The sequence below is a fragment of the Pseudoliparis swirei genome, chromosome 18 (assembly GCF_029220125.1).
Source record: "Pseudoliparis swirei isolate HS2019 ecotype Mariana Trench chromosome 18, NWPU_hadal_v1, whole genome shotgun sequence".
Taxonomy (NCBI): domain Eukaryota; kingdom Metazoa; phylum Chordata; class Actinopteri; order Perciformes; family Liparidae; genus Pseudoliparis; species Pseudoliparis swirei.
In genome coordinates, this window is record NC_079405.1 from 10,315,354 (window position 1) to 10,330,377 (window position 15,024).

The 15,024-nt window shown below is 42.4% G+C and overlaps 1 protein-coding gene across 1 annotated transcript in view; it reads left to right on the forward strand.

The window, feature by feature from the left end:
• The window catches only part of gli1 (GLI family zinc finger 1), a 61,779-nt gene that overhangs the window by 7,735 nt on the left and 39,020 nt on the right, over positions 1-15,024 (forward strand). The window lies entirely within an intron of this gene.

Here is a 15,024-nt window from a genome sequence, read left to right on the forward strand (position 1 = left end):
CAGAATGCATGACATTTTTGTTTTTTTAATTGCATTACAGAAAATAAAGAACTTCATCACAATATTCTAATTTTCTGAGACAGTCCTGTAGAGTTAAAAGAAATTCCAGCAGGCGTCGACGGATTTCCTTCAGTTTGCACTCCTGAAACATGTCCCTCCTCAAGAACTTGGATCAGATAAGATCATTCCGTCTCTTCTGTATTTTCATGCTCGCAATGACTGTTTGTTTTCCTCAGCATGAGAAAGATCCGGGCCCACATCGAGCCCTCGAGTAGATCCCCTGATGGATAGGATGAAGTAGAGTAGTTCACTCAACAACCAGCAGTTTTCACAGTAGAGATGTTAGGCTGGATAGACGCTGCTCGTTGTGCTGAAGAAAAAATCATAACATCAACGTACTTGCTTTTACATCTATCTGTATTACCATCCAATGATGTCAAACTCTGTGAAACTTTGAACGATCTGAAGCAGTTTGAGTTCTCCCTCTCATTGTGTCGCACTGAAACACTGAAAGGCCTGCAGGGAGGCTTTCTGCGCCTTAGGAACAGCGCAGACCTGAATACACAGCGAGGGGATGACATCAGCAGCATCTAAATCAGCCTCGCCGCCTCGCAATAATCTGAACTTCAAATTCAGAGGCTGGTTGGTTGACACACACATACACACACACACACACACATGTCCGTGCATGCGCACAGACGACGAGAATAAAAGGGCCAGAAGGAAGTACACAAGTAGTTGCTTTATTATGATCAGGGATGATTTATCTTCGGATTTTAAATGCTTGGCAAAGCTTTAATCGACACAATGTATGTGTTTGAAAAAAAATACAACTAAAACAGTCAAACACACATTACCCTGAAAGTTAAAACTCTTCTTTTAGAAAAGAAAAGAAGTACACATGGGTGTGTTTTCTTCTCCCCAGTGGTCTAGGTTACTTCCAGCCTGTGTCTGGCTGCTTTGTGAGCTAATTCGCTCTGAAGGTATTACGGTTATTGGAAGGCTTGTAAACCATTAAGTCTTTATTTACAAGAGAAAGAAAAGAGCGTCTGGGTAACTACATGGGGGCGAGCTAGGTCTTGGTACGGCCGCTGACCCCACTGTAAGTGATCAGAACAACTGCATTTCAAGACATCTGGTCCTATTTGCAACAGACTGCAGACCACTCCTCAATTACATAATTGTGCCCATTAATTACATGAGGCGGGACTTCATTTCCTGGTAGCCAATAACTAACAAAAAGAGAGCCAGTAAAGAAGGACTGTATACGACACACATGATTATAGTGTGTGTGGTGGAACAAGAAACATGGCCTTGCATGTATAAGAGCAGCTCAGGGTTAAAGAGCCACACAGTGCATCGTTGAAGCGTATACATCGTGTACATCTTCATCCTGTACGCCGGAGTCACATTTCAGAGTAACGCGGGAGTGAAGCGACGTGGCTACACAGCTGTTAGTTCAACACTTGTTCTTGATGTTAAAACAGCTTGTCGTTTTGTCAGCATCAGTAGGCGCTGTTGTTGGCCACACACAAAGCTCCCTGCAGGTCATTTCTCCTGGAGAAGACCCGCAGAAAGGGCTCACCTACATGTTGTGGCTGGATGCTGGTGTGATGTCTGTGGTGGGTTTCACACCGTGACTGTGTGCTGCTGAGAAGAGCCTCTATTTCAGTTTGGGTTCTGATTCAAATTAAAATGTGGGATAGCTCAACTTTTAGAGAGATAGATAGATAGATATATACTTTATTAATCCCCAAGGGGAAATTTGTCATCACAGTAGCAGCACCAATAAACTAAACACACGAGAATAAAATATAAAATATAAAATATAAAAAACAGGGATGAAAGATATAGATGTATACAAGTAAAATATAAAATACAAAATAAGTATATATATATACACACACACAAACAAATATAATACAATGACTGTGCAAAGCGGCCACAGAGTACTCGCAGCCAAGCAGTAAACTCCTGTGACATGATCATGTTACAAATGACTTATTCCTGTATGAAACACATGAACACGCCTCCTGGCTGCAGAAAGATGCACTGATGTGTTGTTTATGATGAGTCAATGCACTTGGCTATGAAGAGATCCTTTCCTTAAGCTATTTCAGTGTCGTGTTAGTGTAACCAACACTTATTAATTCATCTTTTTGTCGACAAACGATCCAAAAGTAGTGAAACTGCTTGTCAAAAGTACCCACAGCTCAAGGGGTCATCGTCAGATATCTTGTTTTGTGCGACCAAAAGTTCAAAATCCCAAAATATTCAGTTTACTATGACAAAGAAAATCATCAAATACTCACATTTGAAAAACCGGAAGCACCAAATGAAGCAATTATTTTATTATCAAAATTATTGCATATTTATCTTCTGTCGATTAGCTCATCGAATCATCAGCTGATGAGTGCGTCTCTAAACAAGGAAGCAAGTCGGGGACAGCTCGGTGGTTCCCATGCCGTGAACTGACCTGCTGCTGCACTCAGCATGAAACAAATGCTGGAATGACAATGCGCCTGTCGCAGCTGTTGTTTTTACATGTCCAGAGCTGTTGTCCTCTCCTCCTCCTCCTCCTGTACCTCTTTCTCCCGATGCTCGTCATGACGTCATCACTGTCCTCGTGCCAGGGGCTGCAGAGCAGGATCCGCCTGTAGGACAGGAGCTCACGCAGCAACGCACCTGCTCGCAGAAGTTTGAGGCGAGCGTGGGACAACGGAAGAGTAGCCGGCGGGGGAGAGATCCATTCTCTCTGTGAGTGTCGGAGTGAGACAGAGAGAGGGCAGCGTACAGTGAAAGGAGGAGGCTGTGAGAGTGAGTCTCTTGGTCTTTGGGCTGCGGGGAGGATCGAGCTACCACGCTGGGCATTTATGCCACGGCTTACGGGACCACACTCAGCTGAATACATCGCGGGTCAACGGGGATCCACGCTCACTTTTCTTTTCACACAGAGTCCAGCGCTGTGTGTACGCACTGTGAGAGACCGGCAACCTGCGCAGGCTGGTTCTCTGCCTTTTGCCCAGTGCATGCTGGGAAATGTTCCAACAGGATGAATGGATGAGAAATGCTGCCAGGCGGTGTAGTTTCATTCTATATAATACCACAGTGGCTGTGTCATTCAGTCATTCACGACTCCCTTCTCACTATACGGGGAGATCTACGGAGAGGACTATGTGGTGACTAGTGAGCGCATCGGCAAGATTAATAAACACTTTAGGACTCCTTTGCTCATTTTCTCTCACGTCACTGCTGTCGTTCAAGTAAAACATGCCAGAACAACTGATGGATTATATATAATACAGACTGACTTTGTTTTGTTTTGTAATGAATACATATCCTCTTAGCGCAATGATAATTTGGTTAATTGTGGTTAACAGCCCGATGTCTAGGGCTTTTATTTTGAAAGGTAAGATGGTAAATAGTGCCTGTTTTAGTGCCTGCAAGTGCCCATAGGTTCTACACTTCTTTTCACGGTGCATTGTGTGATACTTTGAGTCCATTATATAGGATAAAATAAGTCTCACAATACATTTAGACAGCACAACAAAATGGCAAACTCACAGAACATTGAGTAGTGAGTGATTTTGAACAACTGAAAGCACAGGGAAGGTTTGTGTGCGCTCTCATTCCAAATTCAATTTTATATGATGAGATATTTAGCCTTTAGAAATGTGGCTTTTTTTAAGTGCTTGCTGTGCAGCTAAAACGTTGCAGTTTTCTCTGCCTGGTCCCTGTCCCAAAGAAGTCAACACCATCTGGCCTCAACGACTACCGACCGGTCGCCCTCACCTCCCATGTGATGAAGGTGCTGGAGAGGCTGGTCTTGGCCCACCTCCGGCCGCAGGTGAAATCATCGCTGGACCCTCTGCAATTTGCTTACCAGCCTCATGTGGGAGTGGACGACGCCATCATCTACCTGCTGCAACGAGCTCAGTCGCACCTGGATGGAACCGGTGTCTCTGTGAGAGTCACTTTCTTTGACTTCTCCAGTGCATTTAACACCATCCAGCCACTGCTGCTGAGTGAGAAGCTGCGGGTGGTCGGTGTGGACGCGTCCACCATCTCCTGGATCACTGACTACCTCACAGGCAGGCCACAGTTTGTCAGAATGGGCCGTGTGCTGTCTGGTGGTCAGTGATGTTGGAGCCCCACAGGGAACTGTTCTGTCTCCCTTCCTCTTCACCCTGTACACCAGTGACTTCCAGTACAACACGGAGTCATGCCATCTGCAGAAGTACTCTGATGACTCTGCAGTGGTCGGGTGTATTAGGGATGGACGGGAGGAGGAGTACAGGGCAGTGGTGAGCGACTTTGTAAAGTGGGCCGATGAGAACCACCTGCGGCTGAACGTGGCCAAGACCAGAGAGATGGTGGTGTACTTCAGGAGGAAGGCGACAGCTCCTCCACCTCTGAGTGTCCTGGGCGTGGACGTGGACATGGTGGAGGAGTACAAGTACCTGGGCGTCTCCATCGACAGCCGACTGAACTGGAAGGCCAACATCAACGCTGTGTACAAGAAGGGATGAGTCGACTCTTTTTCCTGAGAAAGCTTCGATCCTTCAACGTGTGCAGCAAGATGCTGGAGTTATTCTACCAGTCGGTTGTCGCCAGTGTGCTGCACTTTGCCATTGTCTGCTGGGGGAGCAGCATCGGAGCCGGTGACACCAGCCGTCTTAACAAACTGGTTAGGAAGGCTGGCTCCATCATCGGCTGCCAGCTGGAGCACCTGGAACAGGTGGTGGAGAGGAGGACGTTGAAGAAACTTGTGTCCATATTGGACAACCCGGACCACCCGGACCACCCTCTCCACCACCTCCTACAGGGACAGAGGAGGACTTTCTCCAGACGTCTCCTCACGCTCCGCTGCCACAAGGACAGATACAGGAGAACATTCCTGCCGGCGGCTATGAGGCTCTACAACAGATCACCTCTTGCCAGATCATAGTGCAATAACTACAATAATAACTTCATATCCACACTATGTTGATCTGCACTTCACACATCTCATTTGTTTGCACTACACACATACACACACATTTCATTTCATTTGCTCTGCACTCATACACACACTTTGCTTTTTGCACTCTGTCTATATTTAATATTTTTGTATTTGATTTGTCAGTGTTGTTGTGTGTTGTGTATGCATGTGTGTTGTATATTTACATATATATTTTGTTTTGTATTTTACTTTTATACTTCTATATCTTTCATCCCTGTTTCTTATATTTTGTGTTTTGTTTTTATTCTTGTGTGTTGCTGCTACTGTCACGACAAATTTCCCCTTGGGGATTAATAAAGTATATATCTATCTATCTATCTATCTATCTATGTCCAGACATGTCGGCCTACAAAAAGCAAGACTCAATACCCAAACCATATTTCAGTTCCTCCTAAATGTGCTGACTCTGCAGCAGGTTGTGACATCCTTGGACTTTTCCCGACTGCAGATTGTTGTCCATCACTTTGTTCCCGTTATTTCTATTCAGGCCGGGACAGGCAGTTGTTCTGCTGTGGCACATTTATTGCCCCTTATTAGATAGCACCTGTAGTCCATTAAAAGCTCTGCTTTGCTGACTGACAGATGCGGACTGTCTTTTGACTTCTCAAGATGGTGAGAAGAACACTTCATTTGGGATATGAACGGAAATGTGTTAAGCTGGAGAGAACAATCGCTGAATGTTCAAAGTTTCAAACACTGAACCCCACGGGATCCCATTCAAAGAGGTTATTTATCGACTGGTCCTCTCATGCAGCTGTGGAGCAGAAATGTGGTGAGCACTTGTGCATGTCAATGTGTCTGTGTGAATGTTAAGTGTTGTGTGCATGTGCTCGGGCGCACAGTGGCCAGAGGGTCCCAGATGTGGATGTTGTGCAATGAGTGAAGTTGTTGGTGATTATCTGAATTTTAGGGTCCAAGCTGGTTTCTAGAACTGTAATTAGATGGCTTTTAGATCTTTGTCATTCAAGTAAACTCATAAAATGTTTGCTGGACAACTGACATAGTGGTAAATATAGAATGTAGTTTATAGTAACAGTAGAGAAGAGTCCAAAAACTGACGCAGAAATATCACGTAATATTTATTTAAATTGTGCAAAGAGTCTTTGCTAATAGTTTATCACCAAAAACTGTTCTTTGATGTTTAAACACTTTGCTTTTTAGTAACAATTAAACACACTTTAGCTTTGTTTAGTTGCTTTAAGAGCTTTAGAGGTGCTGTCAGGTAGATTTTGTTAGCTTTGGATGGCACAATGCTAGTTGTTTCCTCTTGTTTCCAGTCTGTATGCTAAGCTTAGTTAGCCGGCTGCTGGCAGTAGCGTCATATTTACAGAAGGTCTCGAGTGAGAGCGGCATCATTCTTCTCATCTGACGGCGAATTGCACCTTTAAACCTTCAAACCTGCTTGGCTCGGTGAAGGCTCAAGTCCTTTTGCCCGATTATTCTGTTCGTTTGAGGTGGTGCAAAAGCTTTTTTTTTAAGTCCACAAAAAAAATTGGTTACAGCGATCCGACAGCAGTAAACCTGAAATACAGAGGCCTCGTATACGCGTGTCAATGTGAAGGTCTTTTACAGTCTTTCTATAACATCAAAAGTCAGACTTCAATTCCAGTTTGAACTGGAAAATGTCTTTGATTTCCTTTATTCTAAGAGATTCAGTGGTTTTTAGATGACACATAGTGTTGTTTGTTTGTGTATTTTATTCAGTCAATCAAATCAAATACAATACAATATTATCCTATATAATATACAAAAGAGAAAGACTGAATAGGTATAGGTAGAAGCAAAAAATGCTTATAAATTCCTATCCTAAATTGAAATCAAAATAAATCAGAAAATTAATATAAAATAAAGAAGAAAATAAAACAACAATAAACAAAATAAAAAACAAAATATATTTATATATACTACCACATACATCTTCCATATTAATACGTTTTTAATTACATTTATAACTCTCAAGAATTGTTTTATAAAGAATTCCCTTGAAAACCAAAAAGGAGTTCACCAGTCTTACATCCATTTCAACATTATTGCATAATTGGACCCCGACAACAGAAATACATCTTCTTTTAATCCCTTTTTTAGCCTTTTGTACAGTGAATTTACAAACATCTCTCAAATCATATTTACACTCATGTATTGAAAATAAACTTGACCAATCACGTTGAAGGTTTCATGTGACGAGTTCTTTCCGCGCCGCGTCACCCGACACGTCGCCCTCCGTTCCTCTGTGTATCAGAGGGGGAGACGGGAGGAAGGAGGAGCAGGAGGAAACCCGACTGATTCATCCACGAGTTAAACTGATTTCTGCTCCTTATTTTTGCGGAGAAATAATTGTTTTAAAAACGGAAACAGTGTCAAACCGTACTGCCGCGGTTTGACACTCAGAGGAGTGTAACAACTTCAACGAACACCGGAAGCAAGTCGAAGTGTCCTTGAGCAAGGCACTGAACCCCCAGTTGCTTCCCGGGCGCATCACTGCAGCCCACTGCTCCTTAATAACTAAGGATGGGTTAAATGCAGAGAACTAATTTCCCCTTGTGGATTAATAAAGTATATTCACAACAACAACAAAAATCTATAAAAAAAAAAAAAACTCAGAGGAGTGCAACAACTTCACCGCACACCGGAAGTAAACAGTTGCGTTAATTGCGTTAAAATATTTTAGTGCGTTAAGGCGGCCAAATTAATCGCATAGATTAACGCGTTAACGCTGACAGCCCTAGTAAATACCAATAGAAACCTCATCATCATCAACTGCCTTTGTTATTCCTTCCACCATCTCCATCATTGCATGAGTAGTAGTTCTATTTTTCCTAAATCCATACTGATGTTCACTCAATAATTTGTTTTTACTTATAAAGAGATCTAATTTTTGCACGAATAATTTCTCTAATATTTTAGAAGATCTTTTGTTTTTACATTTTTTTACAATTTCTTTTATATCAGTTTCATTTACCGCACAAAGAAACATGGAAATTAAATTGTCCTTAATGAGGTTATCAAACTGATCTTTGTTATCAGGCACAACTATTTTTTGGGCCAGAGTAGTTCCAACACCCATAAAATAATCATTAAAATCATCAACAATACTTTTTAAATCGTCCACTTTCGCATCATAGCTATTTAGAAAATAACATGGAAATTCAGATTTGTAGCCTTTATTTCGGATAATCTGATTGATGACTTTCCAAGTTCTTTGAATATTGTTTTTACGATCCTCTAGTATTTTATTATAGTACCGGTATTCCTTCTTCTGTGATCTCATAATGGAAATCAGTGTATTTTCCTTCACTTTCATTGGTTCTCAGTTGTAAATATTTCTTATAAAGTAATTTTTTCTTTTTACATGCTCTTTGTAGACTATTAGTCATCCATGGCTTTCCTATATATTTATTATTTACCCTACAGCTTCTAATAGGACAATGCTTTTTATATAACTGCAAAAATTTGGCGAAAAATGCATCATAGGCCTGATTTGGGTCATCAGCATATACCTCATTCCAGCTGTTGTTTTTAAGTTCCATCTTGAAGGCCTCAATTCTCTCAGGTGTTCTTATTCTTATCAATTTACAGGAAGGTTCACTTAGGCCAACTGAACAGTTAACCTTTAAATGATGGAGGATCACAAAAATAGGAAAATGATCACTGATATCAGTCAGTGCGTTTACATGCAATCGAATTATTGGCTTAGTCGGACTGAAATCGAATTATCCGTTTCATGTAAACACCTTAGTCGGACTATGTGCGGTCCGACTTCGGTCCGATTAACACCCCTGGATAGCTCGGTCCGATCCAGTTGATAATTCGACTCGCGGCATGTAACTCTGAATTCGATTCAGAACTGGACTTTGCGTCTTTGCGCATGCTCGAGATCCCGCCGCCCTCCCTCCCATGTCGTGACCCGGAAGTCGAAAGAGACGATAAATTAAATTCTCCGTGTACCTTCGGCGACGGCGTCTTCTCTCCGTTATCAACTCAGTCAATAGCGCCATTTGCATTCGCTGTACTCCTATTAACACCATGGAAGAATAGTAGAGGGATGTAGCTTCGCCTTGCTCTCTGTTCGCCATCTTTCTCGAAATGTTGTTGTTGGTGGTGGTGAAGAGGTCAAGCGGAAATGGCTGTATCACCACGAGTTGTCATGAAAACAGCGCCGCCTATCGTATCGGATATGACATGCTTTCGGCCAATGATTCGAATTACTCACTGCCATGTATATTGGGATAACAGCAGATCCCCCAAAAGAAAGCAAGATTCGAATCATACCATCATGTAAACGCACTGAGTTAAAAACAAACCACTTGTTACTTGGTCATGTATATTTGTAAAAATGTTATCAATAAGTGTGGCACTTTCCTTTTCCTCCACATAGTGTTGACAGGACACACAATGGTTCGATCACAAAACTCAACTTTTCCTCCAAGACTACTTCCTCAATAGGCCGATGTTTTTGCTCCCATCTTAAGTCAGCTCCGCCCTTGAATCGCTGCTTCCAAGTGATGCTTTGATCAGCACTGGGTTGTGTGCATCTTCTTCATCATATCGTCAGAACATAAAGCAACTTGAGAAGCTCTAATAAATCATTGTATAAACTGATCAGCAAGTGATCAGATTCCCACATGTAGTTCCAGTTGGTGGTGAGTTAAGTGCTTCCCCCCCACCACCCACCCCCCTTCCCTCCCTCCCTCGTCTTGTGTGTCCCAGCTCACACTCCAGCTTCCTGTGGGATAGAGCCGAGCCTCGGGCAGAGGGATGTCTGTTTCCAACCAGCGAGCTCTGTCACACATGCTCCAGCTTGTCAGGCTGAGCTTGTGCGAGGGTGATTGGGTGTCCCAGTCGGCGTGTGCATGAACGTCTGTGTGTCTCTGGCTGTCTCTTTGTGCGAATGTGTGGGTGTGTTTAGATGGTCAGAGATAAGGGTGTTTTCTCTCTGTGGGTGGAGGTGATTGTCTAGGTAGGATATGATGACAAAATAAAAAATCAGGAGTTCACTGTGGTCCAGGTTAATCTTGGATTGTCTTAACACACATTTGTTTCATCACAGGGACACGACTGTAAAACATGCACCGTCTCTTGTTGCAATGGAAAATAAATAGGGATACATGATACTTGCACACAATTAAAAATGTTGTTCATTAGTGTACAACAAACCAAACTGAGATAAAGGTGTGTGCGCTCTCATTCGAAATAAAAATGTATATGATGAGATATTTAGCCTTTGGCAATGTGGATTTTACCAACAATGAATTTTATTACTGATGTAATCTTCAAATTATTTTCTCAATTTAATCATTTGGTCTATAAAATGTCAGAAAATTGTGCTGCATGCGTAAAACAACTTCATAAAGTTCAGGTTTATGTCTTCAAATAGCTTGTTTAGTTTGTTCAACACTTTAAAAAAAGTAATTATTGATTTACTATTAGACAGCAACAAAAAACATGAAATTTGGGCACATTTGCCACTTTTGCGTCATATAAATAACCAAGTATCTAATTATCTAATATTTACAAGGGCTGCCTTGTCTTGTTCGTCGACTAGTCTAATTTGGGTGTGGAGATTTCTGCAGTCTATTAGTCATTTTTTGATGCTTTTTTCAAGCTGAATGACTCTATCATCTCATAAATTAAAGATGTGCTTTTGTGTGATTCTATGTAGAGAAACTCAGTTTTACAGATCTTTATGGATTTAAACTTCTAATTGATTAGTTATCAAAATGGTAGTGTCATTGAGTGTTCGTCGACAAAACCGAAACATTTCAGCATTTGGTTTGTATTCGTTGTAAGCGTGAACCTGAAGGTCAGTGGTTTTCATCAGAAGCCGTTCACATGGTGTTCTGCTAAAAAACAAGTCGTCACATGACACAACATGTCCTCAATCATATTTTGTGCAGACAGTTTTTAAAATTCAGGAAAATAATTCTGTGGTTTCTCTTTAAAAACAAACTATTCAGTTTTGTAATGTCACACAGTCAGGCTTTTGGTATGTGTATGTGGTTCCACATCATGCCTGATCACTCACAGGCAGCATGTAAGGAGACAGTCTGCGGTGAACAAACATCAACGGGATTTGTGTGTATTTCTGTGTAAGCAAAGCTGTGAGTCTTTAAGTGGAATTTTTACACACACACACACACACACACACTGGCTTGCTTTACCTTATAAATTCTTGCCCTGCTGGTTGGCCATCAGAGCTGAACTGGTGGTGTGTCTGAGGTGTGTGGCTCACCATCATGTCATTGCCTGAATGGCTCTTGCCGTCTGTTGTCACCTATGCACACACAGGTAAGAAGTTACTTATACAAATTGTGTCACTTTATTGTGAACTGAACTAAAGCATCCTTTTTTAATAAAATAGGAGAAAACTAAACTTTACCATAACCTTAATTTATGTAACATTTCCACATGCTTTTAAGATGCAACACAGAGGATTCATAGTATATAAGACAAGGATTTGCTATGTAAAGCTATAGTGGCGTTCACTAGTGAAGTCTCTTTCCGATGTGTATGTTGTAGTCCGAGCTTCTCTGGCCTTTGTTTATGTATCCGTGCCAGCCGCGTGGCTTTTAGTGCACTTGGGCCTGCCCCATTGTCTGGCTCATGGCTGGGAACTGATTGTTGACAACATTTTAATTTAGATTTGAGTGTAATTAGCATTACATTTCTATAAAGAGATGCATCTGCTAATGGGGCGACACGGATATGCTCAGTGTGTTCGTATGCACACATTCACACCCTCACCTTTCCTAATACAACCCTCTCATACAGCCACAGGTCAACAAGGGAGTTGTTTAACCTCAGCCAAGTGGGGTTTGGAAGTTGAGGGGAAGAGAAATTAGCCGGTAGAAGATAATTCACTGGTCCATCCTCTCCTTTCTCCTTCGTAAACAGATTGAAGAGCAAACGTTTTTAACTTGGAGTGTTAGCGCCAGAGCCCTTCTGCTAACTGACCCGGGGCTCTGAAGAGCTGCACATAACAGACGCCCACATTGGCTTTTGTGTGCAGGAGGGTCTTTACATAACCAAGCATATTGTCTAGCAACCAGTCGGCTACTGAAGGGCCTTGTAAATGGAGGAGGGGGTCTGCTTGAGTGGAGGCCAGCAGCCGGGTTGAGAGGCTAGTGGAGCTAAGCTAGATCATGACTAAGGGCTAACTTGTTAGCCTGATAATGCCCTCGGAGTGTATGCAATGAGTTCCCTCGGCAGCAAAGGGGCTAATAAAAAGAAATAGCTTGTTGCAGTATATGTTTTAGTATACATTTTGGGGAGCGGGGGTCTAGTTTAAAGATAAATCATGCCCCCTTGAACATAAACATCTTCATTTTCTAAAGGTGTTTTGAAAGCCCCAAGTCATACTTTTCACAAAAAGTCCAATTTTTGCCAATGTAAATCATTTCCTAGTTACCTAACGCCTAATGCTCCCTTCCCCATTACTCCACAAAGCCCGGCCTTCTTCACCCTGTTTTCAGTGTTTGGGTTCGGGCCAGAATTCCCTTGGAACTGCCCAGGATGTTGAGGTATATTTTTCCTCCCCGCTCCCAGCGATTAGTTTTTTCAAGATGTTTTCTTTTGGCAGAAAATACATTTTTATATGTCTCTCTTATTGCACCGTCCAGATCACACCCAACATTCTTTGAGATCTTTCTATCCCTACACTTATACTTTTGAAAAGTGTATCAGTGGTGATGTCTCACTCTCTCACTCTACGCTTAATTTCCATTCATCAGGTATCAAAGTATCAAAAACGTATTTATCGCTGCAGAAACGTCTTCAGTTTGACTAACACCAATTGTCCTCAAACAGTTGCAACAGTCATTTGTGTGGCAGCACAACAGGCTCTCCACTGGTAACTGTGATTTTGACGCAACGACTCATCATCAGCTCCACACTTCACCTTAGATCAGATGATAATGACCCATTTATCACCGACACCCGATGCCCCTGTCATTCTTAACAGCTCCCTGCCAAGACAGAGGAAGCTTTTACTGCTGTTCCTGAGGAGCTGTCGCTATTGTTTACTAATACACAAAGACAAGGTGTCCTGATGGCCCCTGCGTGAGTCCCCGGACGGCCCCTAGTTGCACCACCGAGGGTTTTCTCGCTATTGTCACCCCGAATGCAATCATGGGGCATGGCCTGAGTATGGTGGAGGGGCGCGGGGGGATGTGGCTTGTATGGGTGCTTTGAAAAGATGTGTGAAATAGGAGTATGGGTATTAAGGGTCTTGGCTCTGCTGGGGGTCCATTGTCATGAAGGCTGAGCCCTCTACTGGCATCCATGATCTCCTCCATTGACACAGAAGCTCCCTGTGTGTTTTTTTGTCAACGTCTCTCTCACTACTCCATCTCCCTCTCTCACTTTCTCTCACTCCCTTGTCCGTTTACCATCAGCCCTCTTTTTGCTCTGAGCCAGAGCCAAAGGAGCTGGAGAGTCCGCTCTGCTATCTGAGTTAACTGGATTCCCACAGATGCGTTAAATTGGCTGTGAATGTTAATCATGGCAGGTCACTGGAGCTGTATTTCACCATTGTTCAATTAAGAAGCCCTGTAGGACATATGACCACACGTATGTGGACATCCCTGTCTGGATTGTAATCAACTCTCAAATTGATTCAAATCTTTCCAGCAGAATTCATCACCAACCAAAATGTGTACAAAAAGAGTATTAAAAAAAGGAAGGAACGCTCTGATCACAGATGCTCAGTTACACACATACACATCTGGAAGCTGCTCTGTTGAACCACAGTCTGACCAGATGGCCACTGAGCAGCTGGGGTTAAGGGCCTTGCTCGAGGTGTGTTATCAGAAGATATAAGTCCTCCTCATGTCACTAAACACCCCACACACCCAGACATGTGACTAAAGACAGGACCCCTGTGTCTACACCTTGAGTCCTGCTATTAAGGGACACCTTCTAATTTAATTATGTCTTGGTTAGTGTAAACAGTTCATAGAAAAGGTCTTCTTGTTTTAACATGAAAGGTCCATGTCGTGGTTGTTTTTTGTGGAGGAACACAATATGAATTTCTGTGTTCTCTCAAAATCTCCTGTGGATTCAGGCGTGCACATCCCTTTGGTCATAGCCTGTGTCTTATTTCCTCTCATCGATCCGTGTTCTCGCTTCATCCCTCGAGATGTCCGAGGTTGCGAGCGTGTTTGGGACCGATTGGGATTGTGTGTGTACATACACGTATTTGCACAGCGTTATCCAGCTTGTGTGAGGCCAACAGGAGTCGAGCGATTGTCAATAGCAGAAGTCAATAAAAACCCGTCATCGACAAAGAGAGAACAAACAGCCACGGTTTGCTCAGGATTTCCTAACAAACACTCCAGGAGGATAGAGAGAGAGAGAGAGAGAGGGGGGGGGAGGCCGTGCATACTTGACTCTCCCTACATGTGTAACATCAAATCAAACAGTCTAATTCATGAGAGAGAAATGATTATTCAACCCTACTGAATAAAAAACAAAGTAGCAACACTGTTAAAGTACAAGCGCTTACATATTATCAGCAGAATGTACTTAAATATTCAAAGTAAGTAATGACACATTTTAGAGAGTACTTTTATATCGTGTACTATTGGATTATTAGATTACTGACTCATTAATGCATACGCACCTTTTACATGTTACTTATTGTGCCTCTGGAGTTGTATAACTGTCGTATAAAGTAGAGATATACTCAGTTTGCAAACATACTGTACCAGAAAGGTCAAGAGTTCACAGTGTCTTTTGGTTAATAACCTATATTTCCATAAGTTATTTGCACTTAAATCCTGACTTCTCCATACAAAAAAATCAAGAGGCTGTCTGACCCTCCGATGTCCCTTGTAAATGTCTCCTCCTGGTTCAGACCAGTCCGACGGGGACAAATGTGAAAGCTGACCTCCTGTAGCCTGCGGAGAGAAAATGAGGACTGTGGGACCTCGTTAATAATTATATAAAAGAAATCTATTTTCTACTTTTACTCTTGGCACTTCTTGTAATCTTCTTATTTCAGTGGATATTACACTTGTGACACTATC